The 19,471-nt window shown below is 40.5% G+C and overlaps 1 protein-coding gene and 1 long non-coding RNA gene across 3 annotated transcripts in view; one reads left to right on the forward strand and one right to left on the reverse strand.

The window, feature by feature from the left end:
* Positions 1-19,471, reverse strand: part of cacna2d2a (calcium channel, voltage-dependent, alpha 2/delta subunit 2a) — a 181,906-nt gene that overhangs the window by 136,800 nt on the left and 25,635 nt on the right. The window lies entirely within an intron of this gene.
* LOC145428884 (uncharacterized) lies at positions 17,162-18,626 on the forward strand. Its single transcript, XR_013909216.1, has 3 exons — positions 17,162-17,465; positions 17,601-17,760; positions 18,338-18,626. It is a non-coding gene; the product is annotated as an uncharacterized LOC145428884 (long non-coding RNA).

A 19,471-nucleotide genomic window follows, 5' to 3' on the forward strand; every position in this document is an offset into this window, starting at 1 on the left:
CAGGAAGAGTTCAATAAGAAAGAACACATAGGGAGCAGCGGGCCCTCAGAGGAGCTCGATAAGACACAACACACCAGAAAGCTCTTACAGTTCAATAGGACTCTGAAAGTCCAGTCAGATGCAGAAAAAAGCAGACTCTAACTGCTACTGTTAAGTTAGTAACACAAGGAGGTTTTCTATCCCTTTGAGACAGAGGAGGAAAAGAAATGGACAACACGCACCCAATTAATCTGTCGCCTGCTTTGATGACATATACTTTACTCCTATGTCCCTCTTTGCTCCTGTATACCAGGGCAGGCACCGCATCACGCAAACAGATTAGAATGTAGCACACCAGGAAGATGGTTCATACATCTGTATGAGCCAAAAACAATACTGAAGCTTTATGTTTTGCTGTTGAATTTTCTTTGAATTTCTGCACTTTTCATTCAGTGAATGCACATGGACGGCCAGATCACAGCTGAGCAGCCATGACCAAACATGGCAGGTCTGTCAGCTTTTGAATTTCTGCACATAAAGCAGCATAAGGCTGAGAGAAACATTTTTTTGGTGTAGGGCCGTGCTGATGGATGATGACCTTGGAGACCAGAGATCTGAGTGATTGTCAATAGCTTGAGAATCAAGGCGATTTTAGCTCGCTTTCAGAATAATCCATCAAATCAATATCAGCATTAACAATTCATGTTCGGTTAAATATGCCTCGCTATTGTGTAACGTAAGCATCTTTGCATAAAACTGACACACAAGTTTAGGTCGCACCTTTGCCCCATTTGAAATCAAGGTGCGTGCCTGCTAATTTGATTTTAAATTTGTGCTTAAGGTAACTGTGTTTGCAGGGATACTACTTTATGTCCCCCTTAACAACTTTTCATGTCAGCAAAAGACTCACAGCCTATGTGTGGAGGAGTACCACTCTGTACCTGTGTGGGCACAGTGGAGGAGAGACAGACACCTACTCACATACATCAACATTACATGTCCTCAGGACTATGGACTGGTGTTTTTTTACTCATTCGAGTACCTTACACTACATCCACAGCTACCTTCTTCACACATGTTGATCATATGTTTCTTTTATGCACTCAGGCTTAAAAAAAACACTAAAGTCATCTCCTCTGTGGCCAAATGATAAGTAGCACTTATATAGCAGCATTCGACTCCATTTTGAGCGCTCAAATCAGTTTCTACAACAAGTCTCATCCCCCAGTCACACACACATTAATCGCTGCTTTTCACACACACTCACACACTAATAGGTGCCCTGGGAGCAACACGAGGTTCAGTATCATGCCCAAGATCTACTGATCCACCTGTAGACAACCTGCTCTACCACCTGACCCCCAGCCATTCCCAAAATTAAAGCTTATTTAAGGTGGCCTTATGGCCTAAAAATAACAACATCCTCTGGATTAAAAAATATAGGGACTATCCAGTGCAGTTAAATTGCAGTTCCTACGGTGCCTGTACGTGGCATGGCTAAACTGCAAATCTGTAAAGACTCCATTAATACTAAATGCTAAGATGCCATTCACTCCATGCTTTACAGGAGAGGCTTTGCTGACCCATCATAATAATGTCCAACCACACTGCAGACTACAACATGCATCTGTAGTCAGAGTCAGCACACTGAGCTGGCCCCTCTAACATCTACAGCATACAAGAAAAAAGGAACTAAGCAAGAATTGAAAAATATTCCACTTTTCAAAACTACAGCAACCAGCTCTGTGAACGGTTGTGTATTGTTTTTTTAAAAAGAGGTAAACACCCCCCCACCCAAATCTGTTTAAAATGTCAGTGTCTTTACCAACAATTACGTCGTAGAGAAGTTTCTCAAAGCAGTGGTGGGGGCATGCATATGAATGTTTGGTTAATGTCATTCCCCAAATTTAAGTGTACTTGTTTCATTTCAGCTTAGTGAAAGTGTCTGTGTACTGCATTTTGATGTCATTTATGGTCGCACAAGTTCCCCTCCCCTCGCTTTAGATGTGTGTTGGGGAGGGCGGAGCTGAGCAGACGCCACAAAATCTAATAGCTCTCCGACTTCAATCAAACTCAATTTTCACTTTTATAGAAGGCAAAATCACGGAAGCTGCATAAACTGCTCCTCTGGCTATCCTTGTCAGTGCTGGGAAGGCTGTGTGTGTGTGTGTGTGTGTGTGTGTGTGTGTGTGTGTGTGTGTGTGTGTGTGTGTGTGTGTGTGTGTGTGTGTGTGTGTGTGTGTCCTCCTGCGTAAACTGAAAATTGAAAACGAGCCCACATTTTTGTTTCAAAACTAGAATATAATTTTGTCATTTATTTGTTGTCTTTATACTTTTTTCATTAAAACATTGAAGGCAATAATTTGCAAATCATTGCTTCCTGTTTTTATTTACTCTTTACGCATCGTGCCAATTTGGTCGTGAGCGGGTTTGCGGGGCTTGTTTAAAAGCGGCTTTAGAAATGTTGGCGAAAAAACAGCTGCTCTACACATGAAATGCTTTCAAAGAATATTAAAATAGTGACAGAGGTGCAAATGAGCCTGGGTCAGCCACAAAGTGTCACAGCCAGATATTGTTGGGCATTGAGTAGAGGCGGGGGGGGAAAGAAAGAAAAATAAACATCTGAGTACAGCCTCAGAGGCAATCCAGGGTGCCTGTCCCAACACAAAGTAAATCAGAGCAGACTCCATCCGGGCACCCATCATGTGAGAGTAAGGCTGGGCTAAATATTTACATAAACCCCATGGGGAGAGTTTGAAACCGGAGCAAGAAAGAAACAGAAGGATGAAATCCGGCAGAGGGGGATTGGGGGTAAGGGTGTGTTGGCTTCTGTAACATTATCAGAGGGATTGTCATCCAGTGATACAAACAGGTTTAAACAAAGGGAAACAACATTTGCATACACACAACCAAAGCCACACACACGTGAACAAACAGCCCACAGAGACAGGACTTTGCATACGCTTAGCCTCGCTTAATCTCCGTGCTGACATAGCCTATTCACCTGCAGGTACGGTCTCATACAAATCTCATCAGACTATTTAAATTCGCCATCTTTCCCCACATTTTAGTTGGACGTGCAGTGATAGTGATCGAACAGAGCTTACTCGTGTCACATTTTACAAGATACGGAGGTCCCCAAAGTGTTTGCACTTGTAGTGATGTAAAAATCTGGGTCATAATTTACTCAACATTATAGCTCAACCATCCCGGAATAAAACACCCTTTACAAGAAGTGTCGCACAACTTAACTAATTCAAAAAAAGAGAAAAAAGAAGATTTTAAAAATGACTCTTTTAAAAAACAATGCATGCCAATACTGCATGTGGGGATGTGAGGGGACGTTCGCTATGCTGAACCGCAAATCTGACCAACTGGACAGATGGAGCCCACAGCAATCTTTTAACTGCCAGGTTTAGTATGAATTCATTAATTAGCCCTGTCAACACAACCAAAGGGTCATGCAGAAGTGGTGTGTGATCCCAGAATTGTTCGCTGAAAACCAGCCAGCCGGTTAGCAAATATCGGACTGAGGGATTCATAGTAAGTGACTTGTTGGAGCGGGGAAGGACGAAGGTAAATGTGGGGCAGCCTCACCCCTGCTCCTCTCCTCCCTTCCATCCTGCCTCAGTCAGGGTATTTGTCTTTTAGACAGAGATAAACTGCAGCCTTTTTATTAACTTGCTGATGGTAGGGAATTGTTTTTTCCATCCACTAGCTTTTCTCAAATAGACAGCAGCAAAAATATCCTCCCTATAATTCTTCCATCGCCCATTTCTCTTATTTTCTTGACTTCCTCAGCCCCCTCCCCATCAACACCCCCTATTCAATAGTTTATGCGGCACTAAAACTGCCTGCATATTGTCACAGTAATGTCTCTGTCAGGGCCTGCTGTATATCACACATACAATCATCCAAATTTCATCTCCCATCCCATCGCATTAACTCACAGCAGCAGCAAAGTAACATGTGATCAGTGTCAGCCTGTGCGAGAGCATGTGTGAGCATGTACCTTATTGGGTGGCATACGTGCTTCATTTTGTGTGTGACTCTAGATGTTGCGGTATATATATGTTGGTTTAATTAGCGTTTGAGTGGCTGTGTTTTCACTGTGTGTGTGTTTGAATGGCCACGGCGGTCCTCTTGATGAGGAGACAGAGCCCCAGGGGGCTTCTCTTTCTGTATTGTCTCCTCCACTTCCTCCTCATTTGACTAATTACTGCGCAACTTCCACGCCACTGATGAAGCCTGGCAGCTGTCCATCAGTCTGTTAGGTTGACTTGTTTTAAACCATTGATACGAAGGGTTAGCAGGAAAATGTACTTTGACAGGAACTAGACTTCTCTCAGCATGACTTTCAGCACATCCACAAATACTATAGCAAAGATAGCAGCTTTGGTTCATTATGTTTTTAAATATCCAATGTCCAATTGCATTATTTTTGGTTTGCAGTTCACTGCTCATGCTAATGTTCTTAGGTAATCTGTGACACAAAATATAGGCACTGCTGCTTTTACACGCAATCTGTCTGTTTCTGTCCGTTAGCTCATATCTATACAGCATCTGTTACACCGAAGCCTAATCTGTCCTACGCTGCATAAACTGCTCCTCCGGTCTCTGACCATCTCTGCCAAGCTTTAGTGTTAGATTTTAACCTGGAGTGACTATCCGTTTCCACCGCGCTGGACTATACGTATTAAAAAAATACTACCTTCCTGGCAGCGTTACTGCTTTTGTCAGCTCTTTAAATAAGACGAGTTAACCTAAATCTCCCCTGTTAAGTTCTCCCTTGTAAAACATGAGTAAATATGAGATGAATAATGAGCTAAGAGTAAGCAACTTGCACAGCCAGAAACAGCCAAGCATGGATCAGCTATAATTTGGAGATAAGGCTTCATAGAGGTATTAGAGCAGCAGAGGTCAATGAGGAGCTATTATATAATTCAAATGGCTTAAAAGATGCACAGCAGTGGAATTCAGTACTCGTTATCATAAAATACAGATGATATGTCACACAGAGTAACCTTGCAAAAGAAAAAAAAATCTGCATCTTAGTAATGTTTATTACTGAGTCATTTTTTATTATGATTTTAGTCTGATTTCAAAATAAATGTTCGTTTTTAAGAGCTTTTGGGAATAGTTGCAAGGATGCAGGGTTCTCTTTTAGCCTTCAGCAGCTGATGTCTCAGCTGACACATGCATATGCATCTTATGGGGAACTAGAGGTTGCAGCTTTTAAATTGCTACAGTTAATGTACATCTGCAAGCTGCTTTGCAACTCTCCTCTTACACCTGAATTACATTTATGAACCTTTTTTCAAATCAACTTGATTACAACCCAAAACGCATTAGCATGTGGAGCAATTTAGGGTTCTCCGTTTTCCTCGAGAACGCTGAAAGATGTAGGCGGGAACAGTAAGGAAATTGCACCAGCAGCCTTACAATTAACAGGCGACCCAGTTAACCACCTGAAATACATCTGCCTAATCCTAGCAGCAATCTGGCACATTTCATCTTGCATTTCATCTTGTTTTAAAGCTTTTACCACGAACAAATGGAATTATCCCATCCATCTGTTGTTGTGCTCTGAGAAAAATATATTTTTGGCAAAATCTGAGGATTAATGTTTTATGCAGTGAACTTCTTGATTTAAGCTAGGGGACTCAACATGTTTTTGTCATTGGATGAAAAGAAAATCCTTAATAAGCTTTCAGCATATTGTTGGTTTTCTGAAAGGTGACGGAAACTCCTTTTTACCCTTTTAGCCTTAAAAATCTGACATAACAATAATAAAAAAAAAAAAAATCAAGTTCAGGCCAGGAAATGGGCCAAGCATAGGTCAGACTAAATCAGAGTAATATAAAGAAGAATAAAGAATAAAAATCCACACTGGAATCAAGATGGCTTAAGGAGACGACTCTAACCTCACTGAGCAGCGTTTGAAAACCCCTGGTAGCCAAAAATCAGGATTGACTTACTTTCACTGAATATGAGCCGCAGCGTATGCAAGTCCTTACCTGGTGGGAGGAGCTTAAAAGACCTTGCCATTTCTAGATTTCTGCCTACTGAAGCTTAAAACACATCTCTTGATGCTGCCTTTAAATTAGCTACCAAATTTAAATCAAATGGTTGGTGAGTTAAGTTTAGCTTTTGACTCTGCAGGCCCGGCACCTACCTGAGTGACAGCCGCTATGACAGCCATTTTATTCTGGCCAACTTATCTGTCTTACCACAGGCAGAAGAGAGCAGAGAGGGAGAAATCCAAAGACAATTTAAACTCACAGTGCCGATTACATTTCAAACCTCCCAGACTGAATATTTAACCCTCTTGCCTTTCGATAAGTGATAGGGGGATTTTCACTGACTCAGGAACTCAATTTAACCTCCCCTCTGAGAGACATGGCTGCAGAAACGTCCTATAGGCTTGCCCTTGGTGACGGCCAAACCTCTTCCTCCCTCCTTCCCGCTGTGTGACGCTAACAGTGGCTGTCTGCTGGGCCTGATAGAGAGTGGCTCCATGCTAAGTCATTACACACGGAGCACAGCCTAATTACACACAGACGGCCCCATGTAACCTGCCAACAGGGTTACTGCTCTTAGAAGTGACTGCATTAAGCATACGGCGACGCAAACCCTTGTGGAGAGATAAGGGACGGCTGGGATGTCTTCGGGTGGAGGTGGGGTTGGGGGCCCTTAACAACCCTCCATATCTAACCCGCAGAGATGTCAGAGTCGCATCCAGCCCCGTTCGCTCCCTCAGCAACTCGCAGCCCTAACAGCCCTAACAGGTTTGCAGTGACACACTAAACTGGACAAGCTCTCAGCGGAAGGCAGATAGTTCTCCATATTGAACATCACAGGGCCACTTTTACAGCATGCCAATTCCTGCCAAACTGGCTGTTTCCATGGAAACGTAGCACTTAATGACCGATAACAGAGAACGACCTGGGAAAAAAGGGAGTTGAGAGCAAGCGAGAAAGAGAAAGCCACTGACAGAGAGAGATGGCGAGAGAAAGACGGAGATCTTGTGGAACAAAAGAAGCAATTTAGTATCGGAGGACAGCGTGAAGCCTGATTATGTCGTCAGTGTAAATGATCATTAATTTCCTTCTGTCCAGCTGGGCCAGATTAATGCCTACCCATTCTGCAGGGTAGAAAGAGAGCCTGGGCTTAACCATTTCATGGGACACCCCTACGACAGCAAGCGTGGCCTGAAAAAGAGCTGTGGCTTGACCACACCGGCACCTATAACTGGATATACGTGGATAGTGGATACTGTCACTCTGTCAGTTTGCCTATTGTTTTGAATTTTTCATTAGTCTGGCAATGAAAACCAACCATCACCACAAAGTAAAACCAGAAAATAAATAATAATAATAATTAATGAGCTGGAAACTGTTTCATCAAATGCAGCAGTTCCTTGCATTGTCGTTTTTGTGAACTCTACTTCAGCTTTAAATATTTAGCTTAACCCAAATCCAGTTCTTTATCATTTCCATTCTCTTAATCTGCAATGTGCCCGAACCAGCAATTTATCTAAGAGCAGAAAAAAAAGATGAGATTCTGCATTTTCCACTACAAATCTGATCCAATCCATAATATTTTTCCATGTTGTTTTGAAGCTGGCCCCTAGTGGTTATTCCCATTAAAACAATGGTTTCAATTTGCTATATTGCAGCATGCATGAGGAATTAGGACCTCCAGTGCATGACTAAACTGATAACCAGAGAGCTTCTGTGTTAAATGAACCATTATTATAATATTCTGTGCATTTTTACACTAACTGAAAATATTAGCCTGATTAATTTAGAATATATAAACCTAATCCTACAGCTGTCATTAGCTATGAGGCCTGTAGTGATGACCTGTTAGTGTGACATTAATATGTAAATATTTGACACAACACTGACAGGTCAGATGTAAAATCTCACACGTGAGCACCAATCACATCACACTCACTCTCTCACACACACACACACACACATATACACACACACACCATGCACCTTAATGTCTCTCTGCACAGCTTAGTCGGTGGTTTCCACATAACTGGATCTGATCCCTCTCAACAGAAGCAGCACACTGTTTGGCTGCTGAAAGCCCACACTTTCACTCCTCTTTGCATGAGCTGATCTGATTATTCATAAAGCAAGCAATTACACATCCATTAAAATTGCAAATACAAAATCCAGGATTGGCAAAAGTTTCACGTGAATTAGGTTAGTTTCCGAAAACATCCGCAACCTGTGAGACAAAACGCATTCAAAAATAATTGTTGACTGAAATCCTATTAAAAATTTAGACCCTCAGAACCTGAAGACAAAACTGTGGCCACAAACTAAAAAGCTTTAAACGTCTTCATTCTTGAGTAAGTGTGCCTCCAAAGACACTGCCAATCTCGTATGAACAAACTGTAGTGTTTCCTCTGTTAAAAGCCAGTAGTCAACTAAAAGCTGGCTCTCCAATAATGGCACAGGGTGTGGTCAAGAGCCTGGTAATGGACCTGTAAGCTGTTTGCCAACCACGATTAAATCGTAAAAATAGGTACTAATTGCCTGGCACCAAACCGGTGAAACAGGGATGGTACTAGATTCCTGGCATTATGTAAAGTGTAAAGTGTATACTGCATGTAATGCACTGTGCATTTCTACTACCTTAATAATGCATTCAGGAATATGACAACACTGTTTCCAATACTTCTTGTTCTTTCTTTACTTTTAATTCATTTACTGTGATACGCTTTGCTTTTCCCTGTCTTTTATCCCATTAGGCTGCTACTTGCCATCTAATGTTCACAATAAAAGTAGTGAGTAGTGACCACTGAAATACTACAGACCTTTAATTTGACAGTTACAGGAAGCACTGAGTTTGTACTAACAGCATAACAAACCACCTTTAACAGAGAAAACTAGGGCAGATCCTAAAATAACGCTTTATGAAAAAGATAATCGTTCAAGTCCCTGCTATGAAAGAAAAACGACTTAATATCAGCAATTATATACGAGCCTGCTTCAAATACAGGCCCATTACTTTTTCCAGGCAGGGTGACGTTACGTCGTCACGTAAAACATTGTTACTGTGTTTCTTCCAGAGACGGCTGGCAAAGATACAGGTTTCTTAGGTTCTTTCCAAAAAGACAACTGGTTGTAACTGATTACATTATGCAATGTGTGTGTGTGTGTGCGCGTGTGTGTGTGTGTGTGTGTGCGTACTTTGTTGGTTGTCTACCTGTTTTATGAAGTGTGTAATTGAGCTTTCAGTGTCCTGAATGTAAATGTTTAATAATAGTCTCATTCCAGCCTTTTCTTCATTCTTTCAGCCAAATGTGATGCTACATTTTACAAAGGCGTCTTTTTTTCACTGACTTTACATTACTTTGAGTTCTTACTGTGGCTTTACATAGTAGATTTTTGTTATTTGTAATCATCAAAGTCAACTTCCTTGTTAATTCCTATATGCTGTAATTACAGGGTTTACACAGGAAAATGAAATGTCATCTCTCTCTGACCCACAGGGTGCAACGAGAATGAATCAAAAAAATAAATGAAATTAAATCGAGAGCTACGAGATGTGAGATAAATAAGAATTACATAAGATTTATATTAAAACCTACAAATAATGTTTGCTCTTTAGATATAAAAATATGAGCTATAGGAGGTTTCTTAAAGGTTTATACAGCATTAAAGTTCTTTGTATAAACATATGAAGTATACATTAATTATTAAAATGAATCAATAAAAAACCTATAATGTGTAACTGTCCATCTTTATCTATAGTTTCACATGTACAATCACAGTATACTAATGCGTTATTGCTGAAAATATAGAACAAATGATTAAATATACAAGACAGAAACAAAACTAGTACTGATTAATTAAAACAACTGTACAATGAATACAGTGAACTTGAATGCTTACTCAGGGACAGGCACGACTAATAGTATCTGGCAAACCCTTTTTTTGGGAAACACACATAAGAGCTTTTAGCTTTTAGCTTCCTTGTGTTATCCTGAAAATTCTGACTCCAAACCATTTTTTGGAGCCAACGCTGCTTGCCATATTCCTTCCGAAGGAAACTCAATTTTGACAATTTAGAACAACAAATTCAGAGAGTCAGAGAGACGGCTTCAATTCCCCCGAAGTTGCGTGGCCCAAACGGAGACAACATTCAAGAAAGAGCTGTCGATCAGCATTTGTACAAAGCGTGTGACTGTGCAACGATCAATGCCTTGAACACGAGGGCTGCTCTTTGAAAGGCTCTACAAACACACTATTAAAACAGAGATCAATGCAGGGCCTTCCTTACTATGTTATCATACGACACAGACACGCATGCTGGGTCCTAACGACTGCTTAGTACTCCTAAAAACCAAACAAAAACACATTTAACACAACCTTTCAGGATCAAGGCTAAGACCCTCAGTAATGAGCATGCGGTCTGTAACTGTGCCGCTCCTTTTATTTCACAGCTAAACACTGCTAAAGGGTTTGACTCACAAAAACATTTTTCACAAAACTAAGTGCAGAGAATTATTCCCAATGTCAAAATAATCCAAAATAATCCAGGTTGCCTTAAAATAAACCTTAATTTCAGCCTAAAAATGATCAGTTTTGAAAGTCACAATCTATTTTCTTTCTCACTCATAGCATCAAAATGAATATCTCTGGGACAGAATATATCATAGTTTGTTATCGTAAAGATTATTTATAAGGATGAGCCTTGGTTCTCGCTATGTCATCTATATTACATGAGAAACTGCAGCTAAATGTCTGATTTCCTGCAGCAAGGCACAGAGCTGTGGAGATATACTGAAGAAAGATGTCACTGTTTCATCATTTATGTCTCATATGTATGCTCGAGTGTTTGTGTGTGGCAGAAATATTTGATGCAGAGCGACTGTGAACCAGCCTGACTGATGGCTGAAAAGAATGATCCTCTTTAGAGCCAGAAAGTTTACGCTTTGGTGCACAAATTTGAAAAGCTACAGTACAAAGGAAAATGTTTCATAAAATGCTCATTCTTCAAGCTGTAAGTTTCAATTTCCACTTTAGTGGCTCTGTCATTGTGGAGTCTTTAAGTCTGTGAAGAAAAAGGCGAGCAGAGTCTGACCAAGACTGTGTGGTTTCCTTTTATATGAGTTATCTGAGTATTATAAGCAGAATGTGGCATTTTTAAATCTCTAGTTCGACGATAACTTGTGGAGATACTTTTACCTGCACAACAATCATATAAAGTCTCTTTTACATAAATTGACTTATTTATTGTAACCATTATTTAGTTTGATGTTTCAGCTTAGTTTGGTTTATAAATGATCCCCTTCAGTCCATTGCATTAATCATGATCCATATTGATGATTGATTGGCCAATGTGGTGGGGCGTGGTCTGTGGTGCCGTGCAGGGAGGGCGGACGCACCTGCACGGCATCCTTAATCACGCCCGCCTAGTTAAAAACACGAGGACTCAGGGGTTGGTGGGTGTTGTAGTGTGACAAATATTGAATAAAATGGCTCAAACCTATGATCCCTGGACCCGCCGTGTCTCATTCACACCACAGCCAATTAATCATTTGTTTAGATACTGTAGCACAATGAAGAGTAGCAGGGAGAGGAAGGAGAGAGGAAGGTCTGTTTGAGCCAAACCCGGACTGCTGCATTTGGCTCTTGTGGCATATACACCTTCTGGTGCCTCCAGTTACTAGTTTTGTCTTAAATTGTCACTGATTAAAGTCACAAGCAATAACACCATTTCCAAAAACTCCAACACGTGCAACGTTAATAACACTCTTTTCAGGGTTAAATTAAACTAAACTATTGAGGTACGGTCACTATTTCTGCCTTTCTGTTCTACTTCAGTTGGACATATTAGAAATGACTTAGCTGCTCGATATTCTTTACTTATCTATTTTAGAAAGCCTGATGGTGAACTCAACTATTGTGTTCCTAAACCCCTACCACTCCATACCATAGTACCATTTTCAAATTCAAATGAATGTATTTGTGGAGTAATTATTACAGCAATCCATGCATTTTCTGCTTATCCAGTTCAGTTGGGCTGAACATACAGTGAGAGGCAGGCGACACCACAGTGAGACAGACAACCTCTCATACTTTCACTTACAGTAAGTTTACAATCACCAGTTAACCTAGTTAACCGAACATACATGTCTTTGGACTGCAAAGGAAAACAATCTAACTACACACAGGCAGCTGGTTCACTCAAACCCATGACGACATAAAGTTTTGCAAAATCACACACTGCATAAATACATCTTAACCCTTTAAGACCTACCATAGAACCAAGTCCTCCAGGGCTTATATCATATTTTTACATGTTGTAGTGCCATTTTTTGGAGCATTTCAAGTTGATATACATCAATACAACCATTATAGCCCAAATTTTAATAATATGTATGCATTAAGTTTATAGTAATTACATAAATTGCAAAAAAGTGCAATAAACTACAAAAAAATTGAAAATCGTTTTTGTTTTTTTACCATATATTTCTAGTTAGAGAAATTTAAGAGGCTTATCCCTCAAAACTGTAAATACAAAAAGGTTGCACAAAATAGTTTCCCACCACAGGAAATTTATTTTAAGTGTCTTCATAGTTTTATTTTTGAAATACACCAATTGCAGGAATGCAGGAAAAACGAAAATAAATATTATACTGCAAATTTGCAAAAAAAAAAACAGCACATGCATCAAAATAAACTATTTCCAGCAGTGCAATTTTTGTTCTATGCATTCCAGAAATGACACAGAAAGTCATAAAGTCAAACATAACTTTTAAAAACACCAGTAAAGGCTCGCTAGGCCCTGATGGTAAAAAACTATATTTCCGCAAAATGGCGTCACTTCCGGTTTCGGGCAGGTCATGCGATAGTTCGCGCTGATGGACGTAGGAAGTGTTACAAACAGCTGATCAGATCGCCAAAGCGTGTTTCTGGAATATTATGTTTTTTGTTGCTGCAAGTGCTTTTTATGCAGTTTTTGCAAAGCTTTATGTGGAAGGAAACTGTGACCTAGGACAAGCTGATGGCATAAGATGTAAGTACAACTCCTCCGGTTTCATATGCAAAACAAATTATTGCGCTAGCTTATGTGGTTGCAGTGCTACCGGGATTTTAAAATAGTTAAGCAAAACAGAGCGTGCCTGCTCCGACCGGCTTTAAAGGGTTAAAATCTCAAGTTTTTATAGCGTAAAGTCAAAAAATATAAGATAATAATAAAATACACCATTTTAGTATCTAATGCTTCAAGGTCATAGGTCAGCGTGTTGTTAGAAAAGCAGGCGGATGTCAGCATGTAATAAAAACATCATTAAACATCAAAGTTTTAGTATAGCCTTTGCCTTTCAGGGGTGAGTTGCTCTCTGAGTGCGCTTGTTCCCACTGTCGCCAAGTGCTTGCTCACGGGGGGTCGTCTGATTGTCGGGGTTTGTTCTGTATTACTGTAAGATCTTTACCTTATAATATAAACCACCTTGAGGCAACTGTTGTGATTTGGTGCTATATAAATAAAACTGAACTGAACTGAATCAGTGCTAAGCACCATCCCACCTACTGTTATTATGTGACTTTAAATGGATTCTTAATGGCCAGAACATAGTTTAACCATTTAGCAAGTAAATCTCTCCCCCCCAAAATAATGCATTTTTTCAGCTGTTTCACAGTAAAAGCTATATTAAAGTGTGCCGTATACAAAAAGAGAAGTGCAGAGTTGACCTCAGCCTTGCCTATCAACTCACACAGAGGCTGTATAGTTGAGTCACAAAGAGAACTGTGACTAAAAGCTGCTAATTTGAGTGCAGCAGTCCACTACATACAGAGAGACTCTAGCTGTGTTAGACACATGCCTTTTGAGACACCAGCCAACTGTATCTTAATGGCATGAGAGCCATAGAAAGAAGTGACTAAGAGCCAGTTTGAAAATAGACATGCAGACGTTGGTATGGCAAAATAGGAGTGACTAAACCCCAGAGTGAGTCTGGACCACGGAGCTGGTGTGCAGCTTCCATGTCTGCATGTCATTAGCTCATATCTTCTGGTCTCGTTGGCAGTGCTCAAACGCTAAGGTGTCCCAGCAGAAGGCTGAACTAGTCCACACATTTAACAGTGAATTTAACATTACAGACCCCAGAGGCCATACGGGGTTTTCATCACTAGGATTTCATCACACACACACAACCTCTTGAGCTACATTCACTGTCAAAATCTCTGCAAAAAATACACCACACTGGTGAACAAAAGGGGATTTCACTCTCAGTCTTCATGCTTCCAGATTCTTTCCTCATGTACACAAACTCAGATCTAAGCTCCACCCAGGCACATATATAAACACATGCTTCACTACACTTTTTTTTTTTATCCTTGTGTCTATATCATATGACGAGGCTCAATCAGTCCTGGATGGACTATTCATCCTCCAAATTTGACACTGAATCCTACCCAATAACAAACAGCTTCATCCCTTTTCCCGCTCTGCAGACCATCTTTATCTGGAACAGCTACAAACACACATGCACGCACGCACAATCTACAAATGCACCTAGATCAGTTGAGCTGAGTGCACCTGAATAATTCATATCAGGAAAAATTTACTACGAGCCTTCATTATGAGCAGGGACAAATGCTTGTTTTGTATGGTACAAGAACTATGAGACAGCCCTTCAAAAAAATGCCACCCTATACGCAGTGACCCATTACCATATTATTGGCATGCAGAAGTAAATTACACCAGAAATCAGCCTGAAATTAACTCCGCAGAGCTGTAATAGCTTTTTGCATTCAAGAAAAACACAACATGACACACGGGAGCCTCAAACTAATGAATGGCATTGAATATAAAGCAAATGGCCTGAAATCACGCCAACGGAAGAGGCAACAAGTCGTGCTTCTGGTCATCTCCTCTTTTAGATATCAAAATTAACTTTAAAGGTAAAGTATGCAACACTTTCATTTAAAAAAAAAAAAAAACCTAAACAGACCGATACAAAAATAGTCCCTCTCAGCCATTACTCACAACCCACTCAAAGTGCGTATGCATATTCATCTAACGAGACTCTTCCTTCTGCCTCTGCTGTCTCCTTTCTCTCTTATTTTGCTCTGTTTTGGACATTGCTGGGCTGCAACCTTTGCTGAGAGGTTGTGTAACACCAGGCAGCAGCAATGTCCAGGCTGTGAGGGCAGAACAAGTAGAAAACACTGCAACCAGGTTACACATGAGCCCATATATAAAACAATCAATTTCAATCGCCAGCACTGATTAAAAAAATAAGTTTGACTATACAGAAGCTTTTGAGAATCCTGCTCACAGTATTTACGACCTCAGTAAACAGTTTATGATCTCGTTTTCTACGTTAAAGTCTTAACTACAACACAATGTTTATATTGTCCTAAATTATGTTTCCATATAGAACAGAACAGGTGACTGGCAAGCTGCTACCTTACTTGTTAGACGCCGACAACCAAAGTGTTTAAATAGACTTACAGCTGGTTAAGTCCATTTTTTTGCGTACGGTCTCTGGTTACATGACTGTCTCTGTCACTGCAGTGCTCTCTGCCTGTGTCATGAATGTATAAAGAGCTGCGTGGCCGCTCGCTTGATGCTGATTGCAAACACTTACAGAGCGGAGAAGCCACAGTGGACAGGATGACGGCGAGCGCCTCGGATGCATTCACACAAAATCCGGCAATGCGAAGCCTCGCTGCAGGGCAGTGTGAAGGTTTGCAGAGGTGTGGGTGTTTGTATTTCTGTTTTAGAACGTAGCCACTCTCAAACGAGCAGAAAATTGTTTAATTCTCTGATTCACTGCTTTGTTCTCCTTAATGCCGTTGCTTCCAGTCATTCGCTCTTTCATTTGTTCAATCACTCCTCGGTGAGCTGTGGAGCGCAGACCTGTACTACAGGTTTTATGTTTCTGTACTATGAATGTGGTCCAGTTCGTACAGGGGTACATCACCATGGTAACTAATGCTCCAAACCTAATCTGCTTATGTTCCTGATTAGAGATCAAAAGGTATGCAATCACTGTCTATTGATCAATCAAATCTCCAGGAAACAGCGTCACCGTTCCTGGAAGTTCTCTTGAAATTCCGTCTAATGTCTCTGTGTTTCCCAGATGAGGATGAGTAATAAATACAGATTCTTGGATGCAATTTTATTCCTTCACTGTAAACTCACACGTTGCCAGCTTTTCTTCCTGCCTTCAAATTGGCTATGCTTCATTAAAATAGTAGCTCTTTCATACTGACTGAAACGTTTAAAGCACAGACATTCAAACCATGTCAGAGTAATATTCTGGGTATGTTGAACTTGTTTTGTAGTGCAAGGTCCAGGTTTGAATGCTGAAAATTCCTTCATAATATCCCTTAAGGTCAATACTACTGATCATTAAAATAAAAGAAACAATAGGCACAAATCTAACTTTCTACAAAATACTACAAAAAAAGATCACTGATGCATTCCTAGAGCACTTAAGGTGTAATTTATCCTCAACTTCTACAACTTATCTCACCTTGAACTACACAGTGACGCACAAGAGCTTTCAAGCACACACTTTTCAGTAGCTCCATTTGCTTTTACATCAGTGGCCTTCATCAGCAGATGGAATTTGCTCAGCTGTCATCGAACTGTAGCTGTTAAATGTTTCCATTGCAGGTGATTTTCATCTTTGAAAAGCGCTGACGTAAATAACACAAAGAGCAATGGCTAAATTCCATTTAGCTGCTTTGGCTTTCAAGTCCTGGTGTTGTGCGAGCTCGATCATTGGTTGAGCTGGTTCACAACTTACTGGATCGCTGAGCGTGCCCATAAATAAAAGACAAAAAGTTTTTTAGAGTGAAGCAACACTGGGTTTCAGGGAAAAAAGAGTGGATTTGTTTTCAATGATACATTAAAATAACAAACTTGATCATAAATGTTGAAGATAATTAATGGGTAATGGAATAATTAGTCAGATGACCATTTATGACTTTAAATGGACTGTGCAGGTATACAGAGGCCCATATTCCACACAGCAACCACCCAGTGGCACACTGTGTTACCTAATGCAAGTTTATCATGTTAAAAGGCTAACTGATCATTAAAACAACCATTTTCCAATTATGCTAACACAGCTGAAAACAGTTATGCTGATTAAAGGAGCAATAAATGTGGCTAGTTAAGTGTCTGGAGCCTCAGCCTTTGTTGCTCGATTACAGTCTTAGAATAGCCACACAAAAAAGGAAAAAGGAAATTTCTAAAGAATGGAGGATATCATATAACACTGTGCACTAAGGCCTGGTGCACAACTGAGCACAAGGTCAGGAACATTAGTTAGTTTGAGACCGATGTCTCACAGGTCTTACCTGAAAAACACGAGTTATGAGTGAAAAGGAAATCCCTGAATCCTTTCTTTTGAGGAAAAGTTGCAAAGGACAAGAAGAGAGACTTTTGCCAGACTAAGATGTGGCTTTTTCTTTTTAGTGGAGTCACCTCTTCACAGGGTAAGGTCTATTCTGAGCATTCTGAACTTGTCATCTATGCTGGCCCAGTGGGCTTGTTCTGGTGAAACCTCACAGCTTGAAATCTTTTTCACGGTTTGGAGGATGGGTTAATGCGTTCTTTGTGATATTTTTCAGGCAGCTTTGCACAGCACCAGTTTTTTAACGCGTGGCAGCAACTGTAGGCAGCGCATGTGCCGAGGCTGTAATTCGTCTGTAAGTGATGGAGGCAGCATACACCCACAAGTGTTCTAGTCTAACCTGACATGCTGAAGGAGGAGGATGCCCACAAGCACAGGTAAAAGTTAACAACAACCCAACTCATTGACAAGAAAGAGTCAGGGATGAACAAAGGGTGATAACTAGAGCCTGTGGAGCGCAGACCTGTACTACCATAGGGCTCTCACCCTATGGTAGCTGGAACACCCTGGACAAGTAGCCAGCCTATGTAGGGCTAACACAGAAAGACAAACAACCAGTCGCACTCACATTCATACCTGTAGGCAATTTAGAATCGCCAGTTAACTTAACCCCACTAACTGCATGTCTTTGGACTGTGGGAGGAAGCTGGAGTACCCGGTGAGAAGCAAACACAAGGAGACTCGGGGGGGGGGGAAGGCCCCGGCCTGGTGGTGGACCTTCTTACTGTGAGGCAACAGTGCTAAATTAGTTTGAGACAGATGTCACTGAGCAGTGAAATGGGCTAAAATGGTTGCAGCAGTTAACATTATATAAATGCTTAAGCTAAAGTAATGTGAATAAGATTTCACCTCGTAGTAACGTTAGTAGGCTGCTCGGAAACCACCCCAACACTTCAGTCTGTGTCCTGTCAGTAAAGTACAATGTTAACATTTCCTGTTCTGTTCCTGTTCTAGAAATGAATGAGGTCCAGAATTTTTTCTCTTTACAACATGTGTGCTTCAGTGACCAGCAGAAAAGGCCAGACTTCTGAAGAGATTCGGTACAAAGAAATTCACACCAGAAATTCTGAAAACTGTAAAGTACTTTATTTTGTATAGCTTCCCTCTTTTTCACAGAAGCTACTTTGTATATATATATAAATGTGGAAGTTGAATCTTGTCTGGCTGTAAAAAAAAATAAAATAAAATAAAACACAAAAGAATTATTCCCTCCCTTGAAATTAAAACGGCAGAAAGAAAAAAAGTTACTCACTCCTGGCCCTGGCTCCACTGTGCCTCTGACTCACTCCTGGTGTCTAAACCAACCAATTATCATTCCTCATGAGTCCTGTGTTAACCTAACCTCCTAAACACAAGCCAGTCAGAGTCACTGCAGAATTCCCAGAATTCCCGTAGTCTTTTCAAAGTAAAAGCCACAATGATCCAGTTTTACTGTCTTGTTCTGAAAACAAAATGACCAAAGTCCAGACCTCATATCTGGATCCAGCCCTGCCTGCACTGTTGGTTTAATTTAAACATATTCCATTATTCTTATCTCATCGTGACATATCTTAAATTGTTCTTATCTTTCATCAAAAATTACGACTATCATTGCTGGATGTCATCACTTGCTGTATCATTTCTTGGCACTTTCCCACAGATGCTTGAGTCTTGTTTTTGTGTTAGTCTTCAATCAACTCTGAGTCCAAGCTTATTTTTTTTCACTGAGAGTCAATTTTAATTTATTTATTTTTAAACATTCGTCACTCCCGTGGAAGCACTTTGGAAAGCTGCACCTCTTCTGGCTTCCTCCTCAAACCTCAGACGCTATTATTCAATTTCGTACAGTCAGGCTTTCTCCTTATTTCTTGCGTAGAGGTGCAGGCTTCTCTCTTACAACATCATCACCACTTCCTCTGCTTCACCTAGATGTAAGTGTGTTTCCTTATATAGAGAAATGGAGGCGGAACAGTATGCAGATAGCATGCAAACTGTATGGAGAATGTACCAGGCTGAGAGCAAAACAGGTGGGTATGCACATTTCATAAATGCAACAATAAATTTTGCATGCAAACATTATTATTTATTTATTTTTCGCACAGGTTAAGA

This window comes from Astatotilapia calliptera, chromosome 5, assembly GCF_964374335.1.
Source record: "Astatotilapia calliptera chromosome 5, fAstCal68.1, whole genome shotgun sequence".
Classification (NCBI taxonomy): Eukaryota; Metazoa; Chordata; class Actinopteri; order Cichliformes; family Cichlidae; genus Astatotilapia; species Astatotilapia calliptera.